The sequence below is a fragment of the Arachis ipaensis genome, chromosome B1, assembly GCF_059453495.1.
Source record: "Arachis ipaensis isolate K30076 ecotype BB chromosome B1, ASM5945349v1, whole genome shotgun sequence".
In the NCBI taxonomy this organism is placed as follows: Eukaryota; Viridiplantae; Streptophyta; class Magnoliopsida; order Fabales; family Fabaceae; genus Arachis; species Arachis ipaensis.
This window is the reverse complement of record NC_142436.1, coordinates 30,563,558-30,581,237: the sequence shown is the minus strand read 5'-3', so window position 1 is coordinate 30,581,237 and position 17,680 is coordinate 30,563,558.

Here is a 17,680-nt window from a genome sequence, read left to right as displayed (position 1 = left end):
TATCTTATGAATTTGGGTGGAACGAAAGTATGACCCATTTTCTATTTGAGTTCTTGTATAACTTGGAAAAGCTCTTTACTTGAACAACAGCTTGAAAACATATTCTCCTAAATTTTAATTATCTGGATTTAACAGGATATGTGATATATAATCCTTTTATTTTTGGGTCATTAGAGTTTTCGTGGCATATAAACTGTAATTTGATCATCACCCTCTAATTGGAATTAATTGACCAAGGAATTGGCTGTTCATGAATTTTAGAGGAGACTAGAAAGGTCCAAGGAATTAGGGTCTAGTCACATATAGTTTGCCATCAATTAAATCCTACATGATTAAAATAGTTAGTAAGAAAAGTTAATCCGGAAAAAATAGATAACTCTGAAACCTTAACTGTCTTCTCCATATTTTATTCCCAACTCATTTACTTTACTATTTTAATTTCTGAACGATTGTTTAATGCTTCTTGAACATTCAAACACTACTTTCTGTTTGCCTGACTAAGCCTATCACTCAATTATTGTTGCTTGATCTATCAATCCTCGTGGGATCGACCCTCACTCACCTGAGGTATTACTTGGTACGACCCGGTGCACTTGCCGGTTAGTTTGTGGTTAGAAATTCTGCACTAGTCGCCCCTGTATTTTCCATCGCAAGTATCGTTGTTAAACAACCGGAGGTTAGTGAGAAGAATTTTGTTTTGTGATTATAATTGTTTCTGTTGTTACTGGAATTACATGCGATGAATCTTGTTTGTTGTTTGATTTTTCATAGTGAAGAAATCAATTGTTGTAATTTCAATTCGCCGGAATGTGCATAACAAGCTGTTGTTCTAGATATTTGATATTGAAATAATCTTAGCGCGGGAAGATTTGCAAAATTTTGGTTTAAATAGCGTAGTAGTTTTCGCTCACTATGTGGACCTTTGGTTTAAGAATATGTGTATATGTTGTTCAAAGCAGGCTTCGGAATCAAATATCTATTATATAATTCACGTGAAACGGATGGTTACTTTTTCTACCTATCATGATGGTTGTTTTGATCTGTATATATTGATCTTCGGGTGTGGCATGTTGTTGCGTTGATTAAATGTAATCTTCTTTGCTGATTGTGTTGTTTATAATTGATTGGGTCGATCTCCTAGACCCAGTAATTATTTGCCTAAAGCATCATGTGTCTTCATGATCAATAAACTGTGGTTTTAGTATTTTGTTGTGACTTTCATTTGATTCGATGATGTTCTCGTTCTTCCATGGTTGAGTTAGTTGAATTGTTTTTTTTTTAAAAGAGACATATGCTATCTTTTGTGTTGTTTGCTGCAGTGGTTAATTCCTAACTGTTGGAGAGGCCATTGGTAGGTGTATGCGTTTGAGGTGAATGCGAAGCGCCTAGTGATGATCGACAATTTGCATTATGTACCGCCTATTGATGAATGGGATAAACTCGATGCATATGTGGTAACATATTATATTCCTTTTTTCGCTAGAGAATTGTAATAGCTTATTCTATAGCACATTATTCGACTATATCGTTGCTTGATTTCAAGGGGAGACTGCTTGAGGACATGGCTAGAGTTGCAATTTCCGCATATGTGCGGACTACAGACGGCCCGTCTCGTTCTTATGTCAGTGTTCCAAAGCAGCCGAACAAGTGAGACGAAAATACAGCTCACCTTTTTTTTCCTTTTTGTTTTTTTAACATGCGGCATACCTTATGTAAAATTCGTGTAATCCCGATAGCATAAATGTTTTACTTGCCTGTAGCTCTGATTGTGGCATCTACGTTATTAAGTTCATGGAGAGTTGGACCGAAGGCCGTGCTCTTGATGAATGGAACAAGGTGACTTTAATAAACTTTTCGGCATATATCATGCGTAAATTGGAACATATATCACTGTAACGGTTATTACTCCTAACTCGTCTCGTAAATCTTCTATAGGAAATCCTTAGATTATACAAGATGGAGTTGATGTTAGACATTGTCTGTGGGCCACAAAATGCATTGGTTGATCAGGTTCTTTCATTATTGGAGGACAAAGCCGAACCTGTACGACGCAATCAATCACGGAACAAGCGAAAGGAAGGTAGATCTCTATTCACAGCACCTAGCACAAGGACGTTAATACAACGTGCCGAAGAATTACCAAATGGGAGGAAGATCAAAGGGAGGAAGAAGTAGCGTACTTAAGTTTAACTTCTGTGAATTTAATTAACTTAAGTTATTTAGGTTATTTACTGGTTATAGTCTTAGGGGATTTATTTATGATACATTTGGAGGACTTGTTTTCAGTTGATACTTTTTTTTGGTTTAAACTTCTGTGAATCTGTTAGTGTACAGTTGTTCAGGCATGATACACCTACGAGTGAGTCAAAATAACCATCTATTTTGTTTATAAAAGTAACAATCTAGATACATATTGAACCGAACATCTGGTATATTATGTCTTAGCACAGGAATATCTCTTTTGTATTTCAAATTTAACTTGAATCTGTAAAGTGTTGACATCATGATCACTGTTCTTGACTCAAGATCCAGTGAATCCTTTGGAATGCATGCTACAGGTAATAAGGATTGAATCACCAAAGAATAACCATCCACGTATATAGTAAAAGTGAACATCCAATCTCGTATAGAAATGAACATCCAATGTATCTGAGTAAAGATAACCATATAATTACTCTCTTAAACAACCAGCTATGTACCAAATGACCATGTAATATAGCATTTGGAAATTTGTAACAAATTTGATAACCATGATAATCAGATAAAGAATAACCATCAAGCATCAACTACAACTAAGCATCCAAAAAATAACCATCCACGTATACAGTAAAAGTGAACATCCGATCTCATACAGAAACGAACATCCAATGTATCTTAGTAAAAATAACCATGTAATTACTCTCTAAAACAACCAGCTATGTACCAAATGACCATGTAATATAGCTTTTGGAAACTTGTAACAAATTTGATAACCATGACAGTAAGATAAAGAATAACCATCAAGCATCAAATACTACTAAGCACCCAAACAATAACCATCCATGTATACAACAAAAGTGAACATCCAATCACGAACAGAAATGAACATCCAACGTATCTGAGTAAAGATAACCATATAGTCACTTTCTAAAATGACCAGTGATGTACCAATTGACTATGTAATATAGCATAAAGTAATTTGTAACATGTGGTCATTATCCTTGATCACACACTTCGCATGCATAGTCAGCTCCCTATACTCATGGTAGTGAACCATCTTTTTTGCTGAACATGGGTGTGAGTGCCCTAACTCAACCTTGAAGAAAGCCCACTCTTCCTTCTCCTTATCAAACTTCACATATATCCTTGTCTTGCACCCATCGGCTGAAATCGTGTTCTTCCACGTTGGTGCTTTGACACGAGAGCCACGGAACCCGTCTCAATTACAGTGGATAGCTTGGTTAATGGGTTCCTTTGTGATCTTATCACATGTTGTCGTCCTTATCTTAGTTGCAAATCCTACTTTCTTTGCGTAGGTAACATAGAATTCATGAGCCAGTTGCAACTACGCAAACTGCATTCCAACTCTTGGTATTTCGACTTCTTGAAGGCAACCGTAATCCGGTAACTACATTTCAAATAAAAAAATTAATGTCATTAATGGTCAAATCAAACATGCGGTTCATGAATACAAAAAATTAAACTAGAGTCCAAACCTCGTAACCAAAATCCATCTCTTCACTTCCAACCTCAGTAACATCTGACAGTTGCATGGCCTACAATCGCAAAATAAACGCACAAATACAAACCAAAAAACTAATCAGATAAACCCTAAGTAAATGTCATGTACATAAATCCTCACTAAACAACACAAATAAATGAATACAAATGGCAATCAACTCCATCATTCTACCCATTTTAGCTTTGAACCAAATGCATGAATATCACTAACAATATTAATTGAATTAATTATTTCATTTTACCGATTATATAAGTATTTTAACTACTACTATTCTCTGGCACAATAACACTTTACATCACATAGATCAACATGCAGTAGATACAACTACCATGCACTTAGTCCAGTCCTTGGTTTCAGAGCTTGTGGTCACTAGAGTTGCTTTTTTTATTCATTCACAATCTATCATGTGTAATCATATATATATGCCTAACCTAAACATGCAGGAATCAAAATAAGTAGCCCATGAATTGATAACTCTTGTCTATTTATTTTTCATTTAAAGAAATATTCTTAATAATACTAATACCGTTAGTTTTACTTTATGTTCAGTATACCACATTAAATTTGATTTAAAGAAATATTCTTAATAATAATATAGGAACATGCAAGTTAAATTTGATTACATAAATACATATATTCATATAGGATAGTCCAAAAAAGAACTACTTTCATCCAATGTCAACACTTTAAGTCATTATTAATTAACACATGCAAATTCTTCATACATAAAATAGAATTAACACTTGCAAATCTATATGCCATTCTTAAAACCAAAGCAAATTTGGTTGAATCAAGAACTACTTTCATCCAATGTCAAATCTATAAGCCATTATTAATTAATACATGCAACTTCTTCATACATAAAATAGAATTAACACTTGCAAATCTATATGCCATTCTTAAAACCAGCGCAAATTTGGTTGAATCAGGAATGTTTATATTGCATCTATGTAAGCAGTTAACATAAAATAAAACACTCTACTTGCATTGACTATAAACATCTAAATCATATGGAAATAACTATTCGTTATCAATGTTTCAATGAACGTTGCTCACCTTATTAAATTGCTCAATCTCGACAACGAAATGGTTGGAATCGTTTTCATTTAGATTCGGTGAATTGTGATTACCAACGAAAGATGGAACATGACACAACGGTTTAACGCAATTGCACTCCATTTACGAACTTCCGGACGGTGATGGACGTATCAAAGGAAACACACTTGTGACCCCTTTATCTTGGGCCGTCGACGTCGGAAGGAAGGCACATGTCGGCTGCGACGGAGTCGTTGCAGGTCTGGGTTGCTGCGGTGCCGCGATTACTACCCACACGATCGGAAGGCGCTGCTGGACGGTCACCGGTGCGGACGTCGGCTTCAGTCGGAACTCTGCCGGTGAGAAACGAGGAGAAAGGGAGAGAAGGATCACCGTTCAAAGAGAGAGGGTCTCCGTTTTTGTGTGGTAACACCGTTCAGAGAGAGAGGGTCTTCGTTTGTGTATTTCAGTTACGACAATCCTAATATGTTTCAAATTTCAAATTAACAGATATTCAAAATTAATAAATTGTCTATAATTTAATTTTAATTACACTTTAACCCCATTGTACACATTGTACACTAGTCATATTAGCTCTTCATACTTTCTTTTTTTTTTTTTATTTAAACTAGTGGACAAGCTGATGCCATGCATGGAGCTTGCAAGACTGAGATAGAAATTAATAGATAAATATTGAAAAATAATACAAAAACTAAATTAATTTTTTATATTGTATTTAATATAAAGTGTGTAGAACTGAATTATATTTTAGTATTCTGATTAATTTGAAAAAAATATTAAAATTAAAACAAATATAATTATCCAAATGAATTTATTAAAACAAAATAACTCCATCATCATCGTCTTAAGAATCAACCTCATAAACCTTCCCCTTTCATCAAGTAACACATGAACTCTCCCATTTTAGCCATAGGAGCCACATAAAGCAACTAAACACAAAATTTGAACATAGAACAAAATTTGAACACAGAACATATTAATAAAATGTAACTATCATGTAAATCCAAAGTTCTAGCCATAACCATAAAATGCTTCCATACTCAATGCCAAAAGTAAATAAACAGCATGTAACATAGTGCAAAGAACCCTCTCTCGAATGTGAACTCAAATTCCCACTACTTCCAACCGTTTCTTCTCCACCACTGTTCATAGACTGCGAGCACTGGATCCTTCTCCTTCTCCTGTAATTAGCGCAAACTCAAACCATGTGAAGCATGCACTGCATAACATACCCTATAATCCATAGCCTTAGCAACATTTTCAACACTTCTTTTCTAACCATGACCATCACCGCCACTACGACGAATGCAAAGTTCCAAACCATGTCAAAGATCACTACCGGCTTTGAATAAGCCCAATCGCTTTGCCTCTCCTCCAATTGCTCCGTCGTCGAATCGCGCTTGGAATAGAGGTAAGCCATCGAGCACGAGCCAACAAGGAAGAGAGGCCAAGGAGGCAAGGCTGTGATATCAAGGACGAGGGGAAAAGAGGTGTGGTTACTGGTCAGAATGAAAAGAAGATGATGTTCAAAGGAGAAAGAAGTCCGGTAGTGAGGACATCCTAATCTGAGGCTTTATGATAAACTTGGAAAATCTTTATGATAAACTTGGAAAATTAAAAAAATAACGAGGGTATTTAAAAAAAATTATTAAAGTTTTGGTCTCTATCTCTAAAATTTTTAATTTTTTACCTTTCTACTTTTTAAAAGTACTAAATAAACTAAAATTTTAGTTTCAATTTCTAGCCATCAAATATAATACTAAGTTCTAATCTTCTAATTTCAATTTTAGTACCCCATATCAAACACAATCTTAGTAACAAAAAAAAAAAGAAGGTTAAATAATAATATTTATAAATAACAATTAATTTTTTTAATAATAATATTTATAATTATAAAAAACCATAGTTGAATGTTTTATAATTAATAAGAATTTATATTTTTTTCATCTATATCACACATAAAAAGTAATAAATTTACTTTATTTATTTAAGTATAAAATTAATGATTTCATCGTTGAGTAATTAGCAACGTAGTAATAATAAAATAGTATACACCTACTTAAAATGTGAAAAAGTTATGGCCAATAATGCAAGGAGAGAAAAAAATGTTTGAATGTCAAATATAATGATAAAATCGTAAAACTTATATTTTAAGTTTCTAACTAGAATAAAAATATCAATAATAATTTTGTTAGAATTAATTTAAGCTAAAAAGTATATCATGTTATTTGTTCTAAAAAAATTTGCAATAAACCATATTTATAATACACCATTCTTTTTTAAAGTCATCATAATTTTTTAATAATATTCTCAAACCTTGCTTATTTTGCACTTTAAGAGTGTAATGTATAATTGTTTATGAAAGAACACTAAATGAAAACTTTTATTTTTGGAGCACATCACAAATTTCAGAGAACTTTTCACATCTTCTTTTCTCTGCATGCTTCTAGTAATTACTGCATGGGTGGGTAAAAAAAGTGGTATGCAATTTGATAACCTGTGGATACTGAGTAGCTCTTGATTTTTTTTTTCGACTAGGTTAGTCTGTCTTTTCCTTCTCTATTTTTAGTTTGTAATATTCTTGTTGCAATATCTAAAGTAAAGTTTGATGTTATTGTGTGTTCATCCCATTATCTGTTGTTGTTAATGAATTTAACCCATTCAAGTTGAGTATTAAGGATCTAATTTTACATGGTAGCAATAGACAATGAGTTTCTGATCTAAGAGTCTTCAAAAATTTTCACTATATTTTCTTAGCTGATTTTCCATAACAGTCCCTTTCTCCAAAACCTTTTTCCTTTCAAGCATGCTCCTCCATGTCAAGGATAGATTGTAATATGTTTCAGGACTCAAAAATGTAGAATACTTGAAATATCTTCCTTTAAAAAGTTTACTAACTTATGAATTTGGTTTAGCAGCTATTCTCCATCCTTGTTTGGTAAGTATGGCTAGGTTGAAAGCTTTTAGATCCTTGATTCCAGGCCTCTTTAACTTTTTTTCTCTAGTAATAATATCCCATTTAATCCACCATTGCTTCCTTTTCGAATCCCTTTGACCCCATCGAAATGTCATTATCTTCCTCTGTATTTTCTCTAATAAGGAGTCAGGTATTTTGAAACAGCTCAAAGTATAGAGTGAAACAGCTGTTGCTATTACCTTGACAAATATTTCTCTTTCGCTTACTGAGAACAATAATCTCTTCCAACTTTGCAATCTTTTTTCTACTTTATCTTTAATATAGTTGAAGGTGCTCTTTTTAGACCATTGAATAACCGTTGGTAACCTCAAATATTTGTTTTGAGCTACAAGATGGAGAATATCCATTCTTTGTGCTAGATCATCTCTGACTTGTAAGGGGTATTTTTGCTGAAAAAAAAAAAGAAGATTTATTAAGATTTATCTATTGTCCACTTAGCTGCTTATAGATTTGTAGTACTTGAATCAAATAACAAGTAGCTGATTGCCGGACACCTACTATTAATGTTAAATCCTGAGATTTTTTGTCTTTGTTCTCCTCTGTGGAGTAGATAGGAGAGCCTTTCTACACAAAAAAGAGAAAAATAAGAGGAAAGAAGGTCGCATTATTGCAACCTTCTGTATGGTTCGAAAAAACCATGAGGTTGATCATCCACAGTAACACAGTAGGATACAGTAGTTACACACTCCTTCATCCACCCAATCCACTGGTTGCAAAAACCTAACTTCATTACTTCCCAAATAAAGCACCATTCTATCCTGTAGTATACTTTGCTCATATCAAGCTTCAATGCTACTTCATAATCACCGCCACTATTAGTTTTTAGGTAATGCATCAGTTCGTGAGTAATTAGAGTATTATCACTAATTAGTCAATGTTTAACAAATGCACTTTTATTTTCACTAATCACCATGTTTAAAACACCCTGCATTCAGTGAACCAACACTTTTGAAATAATCTTATAAACAACATTACTCAAACTAATAGGTCTAATCAATGTCATAGTGTCAGCAGGTAAGACCTTAGGGATTAAGCAGATATGAGTATGATTGAAACTTCTTAACATTTTTTCCTACAAAAGAAGCTTGAAACCACATCTACAACTTCTTTTTTAATAACATTCCAGAAATATTGAAAGAATTTACCTGTGAAACCATCATCACACAGGGCTGAAAAAGGATTAATGGAGAAGGTAGCTTTCTTGATTTCCTTCTCTGTAACTCTCTTGGTAAGTCTACTATTAGTCTCCTCCTCCACCCGCCTACCCATCTCCTCTAGTTTCTCCAGAGCCCTCCTTGGATTAGAAGTAGTGAAAAGCTCACTGAAGTATTCCTGAGCAATATGTGACATACCTTTTGGTTCAGCTTTGTAGGAACCCAAGTTGTCTTGGAGCCTATACATCTTGTTCTTTCGATTTTTGTTTTGAAACTTCGCATGAAAAAACTTTGTATTCTGGTCCCTCCATTGTAGCCATTACAGCTTAGATTTCTCCTTTCAGTATCTCTTCTCTAACTCATAAGCATCTCTTAATTCGGCCTCTAAAACTTGAATTCTCGTTTTCTTTGCCAAATTTCCTTTTGCCTTCTCCTTTTCAGCTTTTCTTTGATTTCAGTGATTCTCTTTTGTGAGTTATGATTATTACAGCGCTGCCAATCAACAAGCAAACACCTACACTTTTTAATTTGCAGAAGGTGAGCTATCCATTTTTTAATTTGCACTTTTATGTGTATTTATTTATAATTTTATATATTATTCTATAAGAATTTAGTTATTTTGATTAACCATAGTTGAACTGGTCAAATTTCTAAACCAATAAATCAATAACTACACCGATCTAATAATCGATTCGGTTTTCAAAACTTAGAAATTACTACTTATAAATGCTTGGGTTTACTTGCAAGCCATTGAAAAATATGAGTACATTACTATTTGCCTTTTAATTTAAATAATCTAATCCAAGTTATACAAAAAATATTAAGTATGTGGTTTAAATGGTTGAATTCGTAATAAGGCTATGAAAAATAGAAGTACACTATTTTGGGGGAAAATTCACTCCTCTTTTGAGTATATTTTGGGAGAATGTGACTGATGCCCAATGAGTGAAACTGTATGATTGATATCTAATCACAGTAATTGGAGATCTCATTAAGGTGATTTAACGTGGGTAGCGAAGTCATACAAGTTTCATAAGTAGTGTTGCTTCTTTTGTTTTTTACCATATGTATATAAGAGTACAAATACATTTATGGTATTTTATTGTTTGCTATCATTCATATGAGATGAATGGTGATGAGATTCATTGCCCCAAAATGTGATCTTGACGATGTTTATTACAACATACCCTTGATTGATAAGCACAAAATTGAGGGTAGAGATAAAACTGTTTCCTATGTATTTGTACATTAACTCTAGAATTCTCTTGTTTACCAAAATATGAAAATGTCACTAATGCACAAACGGCTAGGAATAACATTAAGTATAAGAATATTTTGTAGTCTTATAGACGTATTTCAACTGTTATCTCTAAAGTATAAGAAAATAGTTTACTCTATCATTTTTTTAGAGAATTGTCACTCACTTAATTTAAGATGTAGTTAAAATTCTTTTGGAAACTTCACTAATACAAAATATTTTTCAACTTTTCTTAGTTCTTTTAGATTTCTTCAAGTATATAACATGTAAGATATTGATGTATTTGTATCGAGTTAGTGTTTCAAACTTTGTTCCACATAAGAGATTCTAGTAAAGATATAAATATTTATATATTGAAATATCACATATATGGACAAAAGAAAATTCAAGTGAATTGATGGATTCTCACGAGTGATCCAAAAATACTGGTGTGAATTGTATTTTTAATGATTCATGTCTAACCCTAAAGAATTTTGGTAGAAATTAAACCATTTCATAGATCAAAGATTCCAATGATGTTTGAATGGCATGCTGATTTGTATTTTTGGAGTTGGCAGGAGTGATATTATATCTGTCTAGTTTGAGATCATGGTGGAGAGGAGCACAACTAGAGAAATATTAGGTTGAAGTTATTTCCATCATGTCTAATAAGACAGTTTAAGAATTGCCAACTAATGGATCACTTTTTAGAGTAAAACCCCACATTGACCTTTAATCATTTTGCAAACTCCCATTATGCTCTTCATCAATTGAAAAATAATATTGCGGCATCTAACCACTGTCTTCGTCAAACCTTTTGCCCCATTTGTTAATGTCTCCGTCTATAGTTAACGGATGTTGCTTACTTATGTCGTTAACTCAAGACGTGTCAAGCAATCATTTAAAAAACAAATTGCCCCTAATTGCTCAACAAAAACGCTACATTTTCCCCCTCTTCAATAATTTCTCCTAAGCTGATTTCGCTAATGGTTTAGATAATTTCACTCTCGGCAGAGGAGGTAGGGCGGAGACGAATCACGATAGTGATTGAACACGAAGCCTCTAGTATGATTCTAGCAAATTGGAATTGAACAGAGATTGCAGTGGTGAGTTCGCTATGACTATGCTTGTTTCGTCAGAGTTGTTAGGGTTTGGTAATGATAGGATTGGGAATTGTGATAATAATGGTAAAACTATTGCTGAAAATAGTGAGAAGTGTGGGGTTGGTGATGGTGATGCAAAATTGGAAAGTGGAATGGATCAATTGGATGATGTGGATAGAGCAGAGGGTAATGGGTTATCTTGGAGGGAGAAGATTCACTACACATGGTAAGTAATAATGATGTAAAATTGGAGGGTGGATTGTGCGGTGAGGGTGGGGGATTGGATCAATTTGATAATTTTGGTGCGCAATTAAAGTTGGAAGACAAGGAGGAAAGAGAGAATGAGAGGATTGAGGATGGAGGGTTGTCCGATTTTGAGCATTCAGAGGGTGAGGATTCATTGTATAACTGTGGAAGCGATATTAGTGTTGGCAATAGGAATGAGTCTTTTTTGACAGAGTATGCAATATCACAAGAAATTGGAAGCACGGAACAATAATCCATTGCTTATAAACTCCTCTGTGGCCTTTGACTCAAATGACTTGGATGATTTTCTGCTAGATAATGATAGATTTGATCGAGGTCCTGAGATGTCTGGTCTTCTTTGGGAGAAACAAAAATGGAATAATGAAGTTGAACAACGAAAGGAAGAAGAAGAAGTAAAGCGTTCTTGACCTTTCTAAAACGCAGTGTTTTGCTGAGTCATCGGGGGGCGATTTGTCCCTTCAAATAGTTGCTTGACACGTGTTAAGTTAACAGTATACGTAAACAACATCCGTTAACTATAGATGGAGACATTAACAGAAGAGGCAAAAAGTTTGACAGAGACAGTAGTTAAGGATCGTAATGTTATTTTTTAATTGATAAAAGACGGAATGAGATTTCGCGAAATAGTTAAGGGTCGGAGTGAAATTTTACCCTACTTTTTATTATAAGGGTTAAGTATGATTTTGGTCCCCAACGTAGAGGCTGAAAATCGATTTCGTCCCCGGTCTTTTTTTTTTGCTACAAAATGGTCCCCCAAGGTTTCATTTTGTTTTAAAATCATCCTTCGGACGAAAATGCCCTTCCCCCTTCTTTCCCAAAATCAACTAACGCAGAACCAGAAGCTGAACCAGATGTTGGAGCTGAACCAGAAGCAACACCAATAAAACAAACAACCAGAAGCACAACAACAACATCAACAATTGGATAATGGAATCAGCAAAAGGACAACAACAAAAGCAAGAACCCAGAAGATAATGAAATCAGAAGAACAACAACAACAAAAATCCAGAAGAAGAGAAGAAGAAGAACCTAGAAACATCATCATCAGAAGAAATACCAGAAAATCATCATCATCATCGTCAAGAACCAAGAAAAATAAGAACCAGAAAAATAAGAACCCAGATGCAGAACTCAGAACTCAGAAAACAAAAAAATCATCATCATCGTCGTCAAAACTCAGAATAACAAAACTCAGAACTAAATTCTTCCTCTTTCATTAACAAAACTCAGATGCAATTACTATAATCAGAAGCAGTATCACCAATAATAAAATAATAACAACAATTGTGAAGGGTGAATCAACAATAGCAACAACAAAAACAAAAATAGAAGTAGAAGTAGAAACAGAAGCAACAACAGGGCTCGATGACGACGGGACCTCACTCCAGCGGCGGCGACGGAACAGGGCTTGATGGCGACCGACGATGGCGGTTCGCGATGAGGACGACGGCAGGGCGTGGCTGGACGCGGTCTTCATCAGCGCCTCCGTGCTTCTCTTCTCTTCCTCTCCGCTTCTCTTTCTCTCTTCCTCTACTTGCAGTGACGCGAATCCAAGCCAGCGGTGATGCCAGCGAACTGCAGTTGGTGACGCCATTAGTGTAGGGAGCAATGGCAGATAATAGGCGACAGGACGACGGTGCGCCGATGCGGTGGTGTGTTGGTATGGCGATGCGGAGGTGCAACTTCCCTTCCCCCTTCTTCCCTTCCCTCCCCCTCCCCCCGTTTCTCACGCCCCAACCCCCCCCCCTTTCTCTCTCCCCAACCCCCCCCCTTTCTCTCTCCCCTCCACCCCCAATTCTCTATATTCCTTTCTTTCCTTTTTTTTAATTTATTTCTTTTTTATTTATTTTATATTTATTTTATTTTATAATTTTTTAATGAGGGGTAATTTGATAATAAAAAAATAAATTTGGTAAAAAGAACGATTTTAAAACAAACTGAAACATTATGGACCATTTTGTAGCAAAAAAAAGCGAGAAACAAAATCGATTTTCGACCTCTACGTTGGGATCAAAATCATACTTAACCCTTATTATAATTTAGCAGAAGGCTCCAGTCTCAAGTCTTAGGGTGACGCCCATCATAGGCTACTGTTTAATATTTGTGTGGAAACAAGGAATAGTTAACGACCTTGAGATGCATCCAATATAATTTGGAATTTTGCTGTTGAAGACGCCCTGACAAAGGGGTTATTGCAATCATGTTGCTTTATCACACTGATTTTGTTGCAGGCCCCATCAGCATCAGAAACTATACGAGTCTGTTCCTTTTTGTGTTGGTTAAGCACAATACTGTTGCTGTTTCCACAGGGATGGGGGAAATTCAATTAAAAAACCATGTTGCTGATATTTACATCACAAAAACTGAAAAAAGCTTGAGGTAAAAAGGGGAATCCGAATCCTTGTTTGTTTCTGTTCATCATGTGGCCCTCTCAGCTTTTCAGTGGTGCCTGTGTCTTGACCTTTGCACCAACATTCCCTTGTTTTATAATTTGAATAATATTACACATCTAAGTGGTTTTATTAATTAAGTCTAACTAAATTAATTTAATATTAACAAAAATTAATTATGAATAATATTACTTTAAATTTCATTGTTTAACTTGATTAGACTTAATTTATAAAAAAACTGCATATAGTAGCATTACTCAATACAAATTATGAATTTAATAAGGGCTGCTGGCAACCATACTTGACCAAGTCAACAATATCAAGTGGGATTAAGGGGGTGTTTGGCAAACGCGTTACAAGAGAAGAAGCACGTTTAGCCTTCTTGAAAGCTTCAATTTTTGGTTTGGCAAATTTTTGATTCATGAACGCAGAAGTGATTTTGCTTTCAAAACCATGGTTTACAAGAAGCTACAATTTTGAGCTTCTGCGTTTCACCAACGGGCTTCTAGCCATCAATACTCCATCTTTATTTACCTTTTACCAACTTTATCCTTTATGCATATTATTATATTATTTATGAAATTCTTATTATTTTTGTTTACATGAACTCTCTTTTTTTATTATTTATTATTTTTATTTTTTATTAATTATTTATTTGATATTATACACTTTTATAATTGTAATTTTTTATATTATTTTTATTATCTTTTTATAATATGATTTATTGATTCTATTAGGTAAAGTAAATTAAATAAAAAATTAATTGTAAATAATAATAATAATAATAATAATAATAATAATAATAATAATAATAATAATAATAATAATAATAATAAATTATAGCATACTAAAAATGAGTATTAAGATTACTAAAAATATACTATATAAAAAATATCATAATTTTTTTTTATTTATTTCAATTACTACCAAGATAAATATTTAATTTTTTTATTATTTTTAGTACTCTCTAAAATTTATATTTTATTAGTTTTAATTAAAAATATATTTTGCCAATTTTTATATTATTTTTATTTTAGTGTATAAATATTAATTTTATTATAGAATTAATTAATAAGATCTATTCAATTATCTAAATTAAAATGATAAGATAATATATAAAAATTATTTAGGTTGGTGTCTATTTTAGTAATTTTTTTTATCTAAAAGTGATTTTGAATAGTATAATCCAAACAACATTTATTTTACTATAATTCATTTTGATGCAAAGATTGCCAAACATAAATCACTTTAACACAAACTTACTTTTCATCACAATCAAGTTTGCAAAATCAATTCTATACAAACTTCCGTTTACAAACTATAATCCAAACACACACTTAGTGTTTATATTTAATATTTTTTTTAAGATTTTAGTTAGCTTGTTGATTGAGCAAATAAAAGTAGTTTTTTAAACCTTTTTGAATACATTATCTGCATTATTTTCTTTTTTCAAACAGTTGCTTTTTCTTTTAATTAAAATTTTTCAATCATGATATATACTTAAATATCAAGTATTGACATCTATGACATTATATTTTCATTTTAGCGTTAAGGCTCAAGTGACTATGTCAATGTCAATGTTAGTGCATGTCAGCAGCATGTGGTGCTTCTATGTTTCTTCGTTTTACTCACTTCATCGTTTAGCATTATAATTTAAAAAAAAAATAAAATTATATGATAGTAATGTTAGAGTACTTTGAATAAAAGTATTAATTGAAAATACACGGTGAAAATACTATATGCAATGGTTATTTAAATTAGTTTTAATTTTATTTACGTATTTTTAGAGATTAAGGCAAAATATTTCCCAGAATGACATTTTAAACATTATCATTAGAATAATTAATAAATAACTCTAGATAGATGGAAACATAGAGATTGCCTAATGCCTAGTCAATGGCATTAATTTAACCCAATACAAAAAGAGGAAAATAAATATTGAACATAGAAATCATCGAACGCTATACTGATTTCAGTATGATACAGCATCAAGTCTACAACACTCAAACTCTGTTTTCTAGATTAACATGCAGAGGCAGTTAAAGCTTGAGAGAAGCAAATTTTGAGTGAAGATCAGCTAGAAGAAAACTATAAATGGCCACATAATTTGGCTATTACATAAATACATATAATATCAATAACTAATTATTTAAAATGTGAGTAACTACTTTATTTATTCCCAAGTACGAGGTCCACGATAGGATGAGAAGAAGTGAGCAACATGATTTTAGGTGAATATCAAAAAGTCAAAATCACATAGATCAATCTTGGTGATTAAGATCGGTTGATAAAACACTGAAAATGACCATGTCTCTGCTTTTTCCCTTAAAGAACAAATATTTCCTTAGGACTCCCTCCCTATGAAAACCAGCCTTTTCCAGCACCCTCTGAGACCCCACATTTTCTGCATCAACTAGAGCTTCAAGCCTCTCTAAGTGTGGAAACTCTCTGAATGCAACCTTCTTCACTTGTTTTACAACATAAGTCATAATCCCTTTGGACCAGTATTTGGAACCTAGAACATATCCAAGTTCTACTGATTTCTCCCTTGATTGATCGGTAGCAGAACACGAGGTCATGAGGATAAAGCCAATAGCACGGTCATGAAGGCATATTGCTCTGCTCCATAGAAACTCGCATGCTTTATTTTGAATGAAGTCAATGCCCTGGTCTTTGCTGCTGTAAGGTTCCCAAGTGCAAAACTTGGGTACTTTTTCATCAGTGGTCCACACCATGAGATCATCAACATCAGAGAGCTGAAGGGGTCGAAGAGAGATTTGTGCCAAATCAACGCTCTCTTCTCTGTCTCTCTCCATCATAACTAGCTACTCTTTTTGTTTGGACTATGGACTTTGGAAGCAGTGTTGGCCTATTTAAGTATTTATTAAGTGATGTTAATGGAACGAAATCCTATCCATAAATGAAGTTACAAGGAAGAAGGGTATACTTGGAGTAGCCACCAAGCAATGAAGAAAGGGAAAGCAATGTTTGACATATATATATATATATATATATATATATATATATATATATATATATACAATCTCGTTTAATAAAATGTCATTCATATCTAATAATTATAATACAATAATTTATGACTCTAGTCTCGTTGCATGACATATCATATCATAAAATATAGCATAAGTCGCTGAAACACAAAACAAAAATGGCCAAAAAGAAAAATCTCAGCAAGACTATTGTTGGCCGACCTATTCTTGTTTTGGCTTTTTTGTTGTTCTCATAAGCCATTTTCAGCAGAAGATATTGTATGTTCTGAACCTCGAACTGCAAAGCTCCATCTTGCAGTACTTGGAGTCTAGATCATCTAAGTTTTGATCAAGTGGAATGTCTTTGTTCTCCATGTGCTGAGGTCACGATTGCCCTTGCGCTTATGTGTATCATCCATCACCACTCTTCTGTATCTATTTCCTTGGTATGAAGCAACTTCCATATTTACATATTCAGTCGCATGTATTGGACCTTAAAATTTCATTGGCATCTTCTTGGAGACAAGTCTCAACTACTATATCTACATCCTGGACAAAAAGTTAATGATAGAACTGGATTAGTGGAAAGCATAATTTTATATACAAACTCTTTTGACATGACAAAAAGGAAGTAACTTATAGAAGTACGTAATAGCTAGTCAAAAGGTCAATTTGTTCTTCTTTATTGCCTACAGCATAACTGCATAAGCTTTATTGGTCCAGAGATGCAAAATCATCTTTTTAAAGAGCTTATAGATGGCATATATGCAGATAACTGTCTCTGGAGT